The 12,788-nt window shown below is 38.1% G+C and overlaps 1 long non-coding RNA gene across 1 annotated transcript; it reads left to right on the plus strand.

Annotated features, from left to right (window-relative positions):
* The first annotated feature begins 9,869 nt into the window (after nucleotides 1-9,869).
* On the plus strand, nucleotides 9,870-10,780 carry LOC122180432. The gene is made up of 3 exons (XR_006179065.1): nucleotides 9,870-9,933; nucleotides 10,035-10,164; nucleotides 10,384-10,780. It is a non-coding gene; the product is annotated as an uncharacterized LOC122180432 (long non-coding RNA).
* Nucleotides 10,781-12,788: the final 2,008 nt, after the last annotated feature.

Raw genomic sequence — 12,788 nt, forward strand, 5'->3', positions numbered from 1 at the left:
TCTTGGCACAGCTGTGCTATTTGCTGGACAAATGTCCTGCTGGTTGCACTTCTTTCTCAGCTCTGATGAGCCAGAACCTCTGGGAAACCAAATAATTGAGTACAATAAATGAGGTATAACCAAACAGTGAAAACAAGTATGCTGTTGTTAAAAATATGGATAGCAAAATACAAAATCATGGTTAAATTACTTGTTCTGAAATTCATAACAAAATCCACTGACTACTTTGATACTGTTAGAACAAAATATCCTTTTAAGTGTAGTGGGCTCAGACTATCAGGAACTAGAAGGTGACAGACTTTTTGAAAGGATCTGTTGAGATAGAACAAGAGGAAATGGTTTCAAACTTAAAGAGGATAGATTTAAGTTACATAAAGGGAAAGTCTTTTACAGTGAGGGTAGTGAGGTACTGGCACAGGTTGTGCAGAAATGTGGTCGATGCCCCCTTCCTGAAAACTTTCAAGACAAGGCTGGAACAAGCCCTGGACAATCTGATGTAGCTGTGCATGTCCCTGTTCATTGCAGGGGAGTTGGACTAGATGGCCTTTAAAGGTCCCTTGCAACTCTAAGGATTCTATGATTCTATGAGTCTAATTTCAGGTGATATTGATCTGGCAACGCTTAGTTCCAAGTCTTACAGTATTTTATTATAAGGTACTTCTGATAGAAATTTAGAAAAACTCAAATTTATTGAGTTGACATTTTTTTTATTGATCTCTCAAATTCTTTACAAGCAGTTCGCATTTAACCCTAGTGACAATTCAATCCTATAAGCACCACAAATCTACATGATCTTATCTTTCTGATTATCAGTTTTCACATTAGATTGACTTATCATTTTCAATTTTTTTCAGCCCTGAGTCAACAATTAGGTCATGTGGATTTTTTGATTCATTCTTTTCTGTCTTTTCCCTATATCTTTTCCTCCCTCCCTTCCCTTCCCTTCCCTTCCATCTTTCGTGTTATGAATTAGAATGTAAGTATTCAAACAAAATCTAACCCGGAACATTAAACTGGACTGCTCAAAAATATAAGTGGGTTATGATGACTGTCTGAAAAGTATATACCTTCTTCAAATAATAATATCCCAGTGGCAACTATTTTCAGGAGTCAGGAAAGAGATTTCAAGCAGAAATCTGATGCTGTACAAAAGTATTTTCTTAGCAAAAAAGGTTCAACTCTTTCTTTAAATTTACTACTGAATTGTTGTAATTTTCTTTCTCAATCTGCTTAGATGAAAATTAACAAAAACAATTTCCAACACTTCTTTGCATCATTACTTCTTGCATGCTTTTCTCCATGCTCAGGATTCATGGCAACTTCCAATTTTATTTGAAGGCTCCAGCCTGTTTTCAGACTGTCTGCATATAGATAGGAAAGCTGACAAACTCTGTAAAAATCATTCTTGAAACCCGTAGCAAAGCCTGAGAAGAAGAGCAGGTTTTTTTTTTTTTTCTCTGACTTTCACCTGAGCAGAAACTTCCATCTCTTACTCAGTAGCACATTTAAGTATATATAATAATGAATTTTATTGGCAAAGGCTTTAATCCACAGATCCCTGTTATCCCTGTGTTATCCTTTGGTTTTGGGTGAGAACAGCAATATGATGCCCTTGAAGTCATAAAGAAGGAGCTTCAGATAATTGTTGTGGATCTGATATAGCAGAATTTCTAACACTGATAAAATTCTAATTAATGAATCCTATCTTCAAATCATTTTGAACAATAACTAATGTAGCATGCTTTCTATATCTGACTGTAGGTGCAGCTAAAGTTCCAGCTGTACTTTGTGATAAATATTTAATGCACAGCATCTGCAGCATATAGGGTATTTACCTACTAAAAAATACTGTCTATTCATCTAAGCAATTTACTAAACTGCTCCATTTCATAGCTGAAAATGTGCTATAGTGGAATGAAAATCATAAGTTTTCTAGGGAAACAAACTGTAAGTTTGCTATGGCCAAACTGAAATTGAACAAACTTGCAGTTTTCAGTTGTGTTCCTGCTACCAGCACTGGAGCTTCCCGCACACCTCCTTATAGCAATGAAAGGGATACTGAAGGGGGTGAGAAACTTTGTAGTGTCTGCACTGAACATCTTTCCACCTTGGACAATCTTAGACCAGGCTCAAGAAGACTTTCTCATACAGAAAGAGTTCTGATACATAAAGAAATTTCCTTACCCTGCCTACCTTGCCCCTTAAAGGAAAATAGAGCACAAGATAATTCAGTATAAACCGAATTTGCTATGGAATTACATGAAGAGCTCATGCCAGGATAGAAGTAGTCCACTTAGCTTTTTCTTCTGAAAGAGGTGGTAAGGAATTAGGCACAAGTTGCTGATTCTTCACTCTTTTACAGTACTGTTGTACATATAAGGGGAATCATAGAATCGTGGAAAGGCTTACAGTGGAAGGGATCTTAAAGATAATCAAGATCCAAACCCTTGCTGTGGGCTGGCTGCCCCCCACCAGATCAGGCTGCCCCGGGCCCCATCCAACATGGCCTTGAGCAACTGTGGAAGCATCCATACCTTCTCTAGGAAGCCTGTTCCAGCACCACAACTTCCTCTGAATACAGAATTTAACCAAAATTTCCCATGTTTTATTTTAGTAATGCCAAATAATAATACAGCCTGCGTCTTGCCTTTCTTACTGCCTTCTGTTGTCCACTTGGCTGACATCAATGATCTGAGGTAGGAATTTTTGATAGTTTTCTCTCCCATTTCACTTGATTTCTTAGATTAAAAAAAAAGAAAAAAACGTCCAAGGTGAGCTATCGATGTTATCACTTGTTGGGAAAGTAGCGAGTTGCTTTATTATATATCTAGAAGCACTCTTATCAGGGCTGGAGGTTGCTGTGGGTAATAAAATGGAAGAAAAATTGTTGTTTCCTAATTAACTGTTCCGTTGTGGCTTCTTTGGGGAAATGTTTACTTTAAAACAGATTTTAATTTTACCACAAGGAACCAAACATTTTGTACACTCTGACACAATTACTATGTCTTCAGAAGGCATCAAGAAGTATGTGCTTAAATGGTTGCCAAACAATGGAGGGATGGACTTGGTAGCTGGCATACCTTTTTGGTCCACCTAGTGTCAAATTCATTACATCTCAAACACTCACTAGTGTTTTTCTTGAAGCTGAAATTACTCCATTAGCCTGAGACATACACAAAATCCCTTTCTCTTGCAGGACAGTGTGGTGTGAGTGATGGCTGAAAGCACCTGGGGACAGAGGAGAGACTGGATGTGCCTGGGTTGGGATGTGAGCAGCTGAACACAAATGAAATCACCTCATCAGAAGAGCATGATATGCACCTGAAAAAGAAGAGATCCTTAAAGACACAGAACTGGTGCATGTAGTAGGCTTCTTAAGTTCCATGTGCTGTGAATAGGAAGAGATGTAGAAGTTTGGAAGAGAAGAAATATTTGCTGTTTGTCTGTATATCTGCAGATAAAAAGGTACGTGATGCAAAGTAAGCTGTGTGGGAAGTATGTCAAAATTCTTAGTGAGTGTCCCTGGCTTTAGCTGTGCTGTAGTACTTGGATGTTTTTCTAAACTATCAGCTAGGGGTTATGAAGGAATAGAGAGGAAATCTTTCTGTTTCAGAGGTTAGTGAAGTGCTGGGACGTCATGATGTGATTAGCTAAGTTAGAGGAGATGTAGACTTGTAAATAAAATATAAAGCAGACAAATTAACTAGGCAGAGGCAAGGATGCATTTCTCTGAGAAAGACTCCTGGAGATATTCAATGGAATAACAAAGCATAGGAAAACATTCTTTGTGATGCAGCCTGAACACAGCTGTGCCCGTCTGAGACCAGTCTCTGCAAATTGATAGTGTGGCTTTTGTGTTGGTATGACATTATAATTTTAAAATGCCTTCTCTTATAAGACACCCTGTAGATCTTTCCCGCAGGGTATTAGGTGGAGATGAAATTTAAGCTGCCTGATGATGGGTTATTTGTCTTGCCTGAGTGCCTTACTGGGGCTGTGAGTTATGTGTTTCTACCACTTGCCACAGGAACAGCATGAAACTTAAACATAAGCGAAGGACACCTCATATAGATACATTAGCATGATTGTTTGGGTCACTGTATGCCTGTCAAAATTCTGTTCCTTAAGGGTAGGGTAAGGAATACTTCTTGTAGTGCTCTTTTGACATAATGTATGTAAGTTTTGCTGGACTTCTGAAGCTTTGAGCACTCCCTGATGTAGATGATCTCAGGGCTGAGTCACGCTGCTCCCAACAACTCCTGATTTCTAAGAGATTTTGTTCAGTACAGCATTCTGCGGGACTGTATACCTTCCATTAGGAAGGAAGTCATTAACTAATGTTCTAAGGGAGAAAAATTAGGAGGTTTAAGTTACTACCAGTTGGTAAGAGGTTCACATACCGATCTTCAGTTTCCCTCAGGAGCAATTAAATGAAATCAGTTACATTTGCATATAAAATAGCTTATCTTTTCTCTCATCAGAAAATAGGTATTATGAAACTTTTCTGTTTTCTCTTGCAAGAATCCTCATGAGGATTATTTAATTGGAAAGCTTAAATCTGTTCATCTAAAACCAAATAGAAAATGAGATTTCATATATATATTTTTAATAAAATTCACAAATGAGAGATCTAATAGCTTGGTAATCTGAAAAGAAGTTATATTTAATATTTTAATGAATTTGTAATGTTTCGTAAAATTATTTGTGCTCATTAATTTAAAAATTAGTTTTAGATATATTAAAGAAATCTTATTAACTAGACAAGATAAATGATAATGAACTCCTAAGACAGAAATGAGGATGACTTTCCAGGCTCCTACATTCCTGAGAATGTGCTAGGACTTCAGTGCTTTGTTTTGAATGTGTGTTTCCAGACTAATTTTTGTCTGTGAAGATTTGATTTCAAGACTTGGGACTGGTTTTGATTAACCGAACAGCAATAAGTAAAATCTTCTTAATTTATTTAAATAAAATTCAACTTGAAAATCATTTTCTACCCATCTCTGTATTTTTTTAGCACCCCGGAGGATAGGTCTGTCTCATCTACATAGATTGTACCTCACTTCTACTTGGGAAATCAGTAGGGTTTCTTTGTGGTGACCAGCAGGACTTGCTCCAGATTGTTTCTATATCACCAAGTGGCTTACTCCAGAGTACTGCTTTGCAGTGTGGTTAATGGAACTGTAACTGAGGAATCACTGGCCAAATGAGAATCTACCAGACTGGGCAATCTTGGGGCTGAAAAATGTCTTGTTTTTGAGGGTGTATGGTCTGTAAATGGACTTGCTATCCACTGCTATGATGCTGACCTAAAATTGTGAAATGGTTTTTGTGCATTACTAAGGAGGCAGCTGAGTAACTCAGCACATTGGGTTTGGGGTGGTAGAAAGCCTTCAAACTCGGACTTCCAGCCTGGTTCTGCCCCACTGCTGCCTGTTCTTCTGCAGGATCCCCTCCCGAGTGCTGCGAATCGCACTGAGTGTTTTGGCAGCTTCCTGCAACAAACCAGGAGCCTGGCACTTCTCAGAGCCTCCTGCTTATGACAGAGTGGGAGCAAAACAATGCCCTAAGCTGCACTTTCTCCGAGTGCTGCTCCAGAGAAGAGTCTTTCATCTGCAACTTCATACTAAAAATGAAGTCTTAACACTTTGACCAACTGTACTTTTTAACACTGCTATTTGACTGAAAAGGTTATAGTCCCATATGTCAGTTGTGAAAGAACTTCTGAATGCAGCCAACAGCTTTTTCTTTCCATGCGTGAAGTTTATGGCTCTACTTCCAGGCTTGGTAATGTTCTTACTCTTCTTATTTTTTTTCATTATAAAAACAGAGTTGAGTCTGGAATTAGAAGAGAAGCTGGACATGTGCTTTTGCCTACTTTTACTTGCATTTATTCTTCTGACTTGTTATGAAAGCTATGGTAGCCTCTACTGAAGAAATATTTCAGTATGTGATTATTTTGTCTACACAGGTGTTTTTTTAACATGACTGACCTACAGAAATGTGCTCTTGCTTAAATGTGAAAAACATGCACGTGTGCTATGGCTCATGTAGAATTCAGCAGTGTCAGGACCAGTAAGTGCATTGCTGGAAATTACATTTTCAAAGGGAGGATGATGCCAGGAAACCAAACGGTTTTGATAGCAGATCAACACATGACATTTTGTTCAGATGTTCAGAAATCCTTTACAGACAGCTTAATTATCCCAGCTTCCAAAGATTTGGCTTTTCATTATGGTATGTAAAAATATATATTTTTTTTCTGAATTTCTTGGATAAAGGAGAATTTCCCACATCCATCTCAGAAATCTTTTCACCTTCCCTCTGCCTTTCAGCTAATAATATTCTTTGCTCATTTATTAGTTCCAATTGTGTCTGATAAACAGGTGGGAATGTCAAAGGTTTCTGGATTCCATGCCTGCCCTATCCAACACCTGCTCCCTATGCAGTCCCAAGGCTGTTGGCTTCAGCCTCACTTGTGATAGTGAAAGTGGCCAACCAGCATTCTTCCTCCAATGAGTGTGCCTGCACAGAGGGAGCTGAGGTTAGAAACATAGAATTGAGTTGGAAGGGAGCCTTAAAAGCCATCTAGTCCAACCTCCCTGCAATGAATAGGGATGCCTATAGCTAGATTAGGCTGCTCGGTGCCCTGTCCAACTGACTTTTGAGCATCTCTAAGGTCAGGGCATCCACTAGGAGAAATGGATGCAGAGCTGGGGGAATTGTACTACACCTGCAAGGGGTAACCCTTTTAGTCCTGATGCAATGATTTGTCCTTGTTTCAGAAGATGCTTTAAAAGCAGGGGAGCTTAGTGTCTTTTTCCTGATTGTCTTTTCAGAGTCTTCTCATTCATATGAATGATCCACTGTTTAGTACAACAACACAAGGAATCTGCTAGAGAATATCTGGAGGATGTGTCAGCCATAGATACTGAGCTGCTGTGCACTTTGTCCTACTGATATGGAGTTATTAAATACCAAATTTCAGAAGGAGAAAGAGTTCTTAGGAATAGGAAAATTGAGAACTTATTACTCATCTCTCTTACATCTTATGAGTATTGTGCTTTAAAATAAATAATTAAAGAGAAAAACCAACAACAAAAGCTGTAGGGAAGAGGGAGATTGCAAGATATAACTGTTCTGCAAAGACTTTCTTTTACTTTTCACTTGAAAAAAAAGCCTGTAACAGTGCCCATGAGATGCATTGGATCAGTGTTACTGGGCCAAATATTTAGATCCATTATTTTGGCACAACTTTGGGTTCCCTGAGGAAAAACTCCCAAGTATTGCTAATTCCTCCTTCGCTGATAGATTTGAAAGGATGCTTCAGGAGAAAATGTCACCTAGAAACTGCTTAAGTTTCTTTTGATTTTTCTGCTGCTGTTTTGTCAAAACTTTCTTACAGGGTAATGTGATCCTTCACAAATGAGTGATGGTACTGAAACAGTATGTTGTTAGCATATTATCAGTCGCCTACAGATTTTTATCAGGTTTCTGCAAAATGCTCTTGTCCAGCCTGACAAAACTTTGTTTCTCCTTTGAAACTAATTAGTCTTTGCCTTACTTTGATTTTATGATAGAGGCTTCAACTGGGGAAAACTCAGGAAGCCTTACAGACCTAGTTCTAATGAAACATCACTGTATAACAAAGTAGACATCTAAATGTAAAGCAAGTATTTTGTGTGTTTATATAAAATAAGGTGAAATATTTGCCTCTTTTAAAATATAGCCATGTACTTGCATTTTTTCATGTGTAGATAAACTCAATGATTCCAAGACAGGAGAACAAAATTAATATTCTATTAATTTTTTCCAGTTAAAATATAATTGTGTTATGAATAATAATAAAAAAAGATCCAAGAATTTCAAATTTTTGAGGTTGAGTGCCTTGAATTAATATTTATGAACCAAAAATAAATGTTCTGACTTTATAAGAGTGCTGTGTTCTCAGCAGCCTCTTCTGCAATCAACAAAAGCATGGATGTAGCACAGAGCAACCTGGCTCTCTTCTGCATTTTAATTAAGATTAGAAGCTGCTGCTAAACCAAGGCTGCAGCACTAGGTTTCCTTCATTAGTGATGGCAGTTTGGTTTCATATCTAGTTTTAAGAAGGAGACAGAATTAACGCTTTGAAAGGCTCTTAGTAACTTCTGAAATCCTGGCTTCTGAAATACAGATGACTTGCATAGTCATGTAAACCTATACTAAGGTAGCTGCCATTCTGTTAGGGTGATCTCTCTGGGGATTGCAGTTCTGCTTTGAACTCTGTGGCAGTTTTCGCTGTCTGAAGATTGTGGGAGTACAAAAGAACAGGTTACTACTATCAATTCCCCGTGCAAACAAACTGGTTTAATCTCTGGCAAGGGCAACACCTGTTTTTTTGCACATGAAAGCAGTTGTTGTGTACAAAGATATATATTCTTCCGTCTACTTTCACTGCCCAAGCACTTTCCTGGGAGCCTGCTTACCTGCTTCATCCTCAAAAGTGCAGAGCATTCAGCTGTGTTACTCCTTGTTTTTTTGATCTAGATTTGCACCACTGCACTCGTGAACAGTATCTAGATGGTGTGAGATGAAACAGAAAATGTAGGAAATTTGGCCCTGCTCCCCTGCAATTCCTTATTTCCAACCATATTCTGTGTGCTGAAATCTGTGAAGGTGCTGAGATGGTAGGTGTAGAGGGCTGACACAACATCAGCTGCTTTGTGAAACTGATGTCTCTACTCTCTTTCTCATAGAGCTTTTGTGAGCATGCTCCTTAATGACATTCTCAGTTTTCTGTGAGTCTTTCAGAATCTTCCCAGTCATAGTTCTTTTCCTATTGCTGTTGGTACTCCTTTTATAAACCTTCTTTCTGCACTGTTCTTCCCATCTAGTTGCCTCTTTGGTGCTGGTTAGAGAACCAAGAGTAATTCACCTAATTTCTTAGCTGTAAGGATTATGTTATCATGGGCCCAGTATGTTTGTTCTACACGTAGTTACACATGACTGACTAAAATGGATTTCAAAACTAGCTAGTACAAATACATTACACTATTTAAACCCTTCTGGGTGAGCAGTTAAAAAGAAATGCCAGATGAGTTAGGATCCCACTAGCCCCGGGTACAGTCCATCAACTCTGCCAGCAGCTCTCTACAGCTTCATCCTACAGAATTCTACAGTGACAAGTGTGGGAAGTAGTTTAATATCCTATGATGCATCACTTATATCTTTGACCTTACTCTTCTAAATGTAGATTTCCATGAAGAAATAAAGAAGATCTTAATATGAAAGACAGGCCATGGCATCAGCTGAAGCTTATATTTGGTTGTTAGCTTTTTGCTCACTCCCCTATGTAAACGAACAATGTATCTCAACATTTCCTGAGTTTTAGCCGTTATTCCCTGGCTTTTAATTCCAAGTTATTTCTGCTAAATGATTCTCCGCTTTACATATGAATTGCACAGCAGATGGAACCCAAAGCCCACTTCATCTACCAGTTAGAAGGAGGTCAGTATCTGCTACTTCAGTGGAAGATGTAAAAATCAATAACCAGTAGAGATTGTGTAAAAACCTGTAGTAGCAGTTCTTTGTGTCTAGCAGAATGGCTCATGTCACATTAAATGTACTTCATTTACTAGTGATAAATCTGCAAAGTATTTTTATTAATATTCATATCCAGTGCCTGTGGCAAAAGCAAGGCATGTATATCCTCCTATGATTTGTCTATTCACTTCACATTTTGTCCCAGATATGTGACCATTGACCTTTCTTTACAGGAAGGTGTGCATTTTTCTCTTGGTTCAAAACTTTTATTTCTGTTTTACATTCATTTCTTAGGTTCTTCAGAACACCAATTTTAAGAATATGAGAAGTATTCTCTCCATCCATTCAGTTGTCTGTCTCTGTGCAAAGTCAGCATAAATCCGTCCCTGAAATCCCTGGAGTTTCAGGGTGAGTTTAAGGAAAGTTAATGAAGTTCAGTACTCCAATGCTGGTGAAAATAACTCTGTGCTTCAGCATCTCTGTGTTTCTTGGTTGGTGCCAATTTGCAGGTATACAGATTTCTCTGCTGATTGCAAGAACAGATTTTTGGTTGAATGAAGGAGAATAGTCTCAAGAAGTCTCCCACAATATTGCCAGGTTTAAAGTCTGACAAAAAACTTGATCTACTCCAGTAAGTAAGTAAGTAAGTACCTTCCTGAACCAAATATTTTTCAGATATGTTCTCCCTGGTCCCACTTCCCTGGCTTTAAAATATGGATCCTCTGTACGAGAGCCAAATGAAACTCTTCTGTATTATGGAAAATGACTGCCTGCCTAGCAAATCTATCTGCATTCAGGATGAACAGCTGCAAGATTTTTTATTTTTTATTTTTTTTTGTGCACTGCTATTTCTTGCAGGTACCAGCAGTTAGAGGAAAAGATGATATGTAGGAAATGAGCTGCTAAAATCAGATTGTCAAACAGGTGAAATGAGTAAGGAGACCTCAGAATGCTAAGGATCCTGCTGAATTTGACTGTAGCATGGCAGGATGATTGGAAGAGCACTGTATGCATGCTTCACTTGCTGGATAATATTTGAGCCTGCTCCAATTACAGGAATTGTATGACCTGAGGAGTGCAACTCAGCTGCAAGGGTGTAGTGGAATACAGCAGAACTTTTATATTGTGGATGTAGGTATTTTATTTTATTTTATTTTCCTGATCAGATTTTTACTAGTAAGCTGACAACAATGCTAATTTTTCCTTCTGTACTCTGTTGCCTGTCTATGATTCAGTTCTTGAGGGACAACAGCTACCTGTGTGTTCTAGCTGCAAATGGAATTTCCTTTGAAGCAAATAATTAAAAATGAGAGGGGGAATGTTCTCTCTTGAAGAAAGTCTTTAACCCTTAGATAAAAATATACGGGCACAATCATATTACTTAAAAGGACTGCAAATTTATCAGAGGTTTCCTGTCTCAAACTTAGTCCTATCTCTGCTTTTGGGGGGAAATAATTTCCTATTCTTCAACATGACACCATCTGCTAGGGTCTGGATTTGTGAATGTATGAAGACCATGAGCAGCCCTGGCAATTGGCATATTTCTCTTCTCCTTGAAATCATAGAATCGTAGAATCCTTATAGTTAGAAGAGAACTTTAAAGGCCATCTAGTCCAACTCCCCTGCAATGAGCAGGGCCAGCCTGGCTTTGAAAATCTCCAGGGATGTGGCATTAATCACATCTCTGAGTATCCTGTGCCAGTGCCTTGCCACCTTCACTGTAGAAGTCTTTTTCCTTATTTATAACCTAAATCCACCCTCTTTAAGCTTCAAGCCATTTCCGCTTGTTCTATTACTGCAGACCCTGCTAAAGAGTCTGTCCCCTTCTTTTCTGTAGCTACCCTTCAGATATTGAAGGGCTGCTATCAGGTCACCTCAGAGCCTTGAAATTTCACGGCTGAGATAAGTACCTGATTACTGATGGTGTCTTCTTGTCCGCATCCTAAAGTATACTTTTCAGTTTTTCCAAATTCTCATATGGAGATATTATTAAAGAAATCAAAGCTAAGCATTTAATTTGTGCTCAGAGTTCCCACAGAATTCTGTGCTTTAATAGCAGCTAGTGGTAAAATTGAATTCACAGCTATGAACTAAAAACAAGAAAGAAAACTTTCAGGAACATTAGCAAGGACTGAAGGTGGGTAGTGCTTTTCCTTTCAGAAAAGATTGCAAACTAATTTAACTAATACATTAGTTAAATTAGAATTTCAGCTGGATTTCATCACCAATAGCTAAGTAAGCAGAGATTCTATAATTGAGTATTACTCAAGCTGTTTTCATACAATCAGAAAAACTACATAATTTTGAGAACTAAGAATTATTACTGTGCAGCTAACAGTGACTTATTGATCTGTTTCTATTCAGTTATTTACAAATGGCTGAGAGCTTACTCTGGGACTTGATATTCTTGCAGAGATTCTGTCTATACCCTTCATCCTGGTGTGCAGATGGCCTCTCTGTTCAATGAACTGTGAAGTACAAAACCTAGTGTATGTGTAACTGGTGGTTTTTGTGCAGCGCACCTATGACAAACAGACTGTGAGCTAGAGTATTGTCCTACTTTCTTATTGACTGTTAAAAAGTTCGATTCTTTAGCAAAAAGTTCACAGCTATTGTTAGCTGGGGGTAAAAAGTGAATTTTTATTGGGAAAATGTATAATAGTTATACCTGGACACTGATATGAAACTTCATATAGTACCTAGAGAGATGAGATGAACTGTAGCTCCTATAAGCAGTGGAAATGTTGCTGTCTTTAGTCTTTCTGAAACATGGTTTTGCTTGGAGTATTTTTAAAATTATAAAAGCCTACACAAAGTAAACAATTTTCTCTTTAAACCTCCTAAAGCTATAAGCCTTGTTTTCTCTCAAATAAAAGAAATGCAGTATTGGAGATGACTGAATATTTCCAATCGAAGTTACTTTATCTGTCTTATATTTTCTCCAGGATATAAGAATACTTTATTAATCATGCTCTGTTCTTGCAACCCAGTACTAGCCTATAGTCATTACTGGAGATGTCATTCTGCCCATGCCATGCTTTCTAGGCTGCCAGAATAACCACAAATATTAGTGAAAATCATCACAAATGCTTTGTCCAGTTAAGGCATTTCCCACTAAATTATGTTTCTCTGTCCTAATGTAGATAAACATCTGTCAGTAGCTTTTTCTACTATGATCTATGACCTACTATGATCAGTTCTCGTGCATTTGGTTGAGGCAAAAGGAGCACAGAGAAATTCTGGTTGATTGTGATTTCTCAGTG

This window comes from Lagopus leucura, unplaced genomic scaffold, assembly GCF_019238085.1.
Source record: "Lagopus leucura isolate 7727_CA_CO unplaced genomic scaffold, USGS_WTPT01 Super-Scaffold_100004, whole genome shotgun sequence".
Taxonomy (NCBI): domain Eukaryota; kingdom Metazoa; phylum Chordata; class Aves; order Galliformes; family Phasianidae; genus Lagopus; species Lagopus leucura.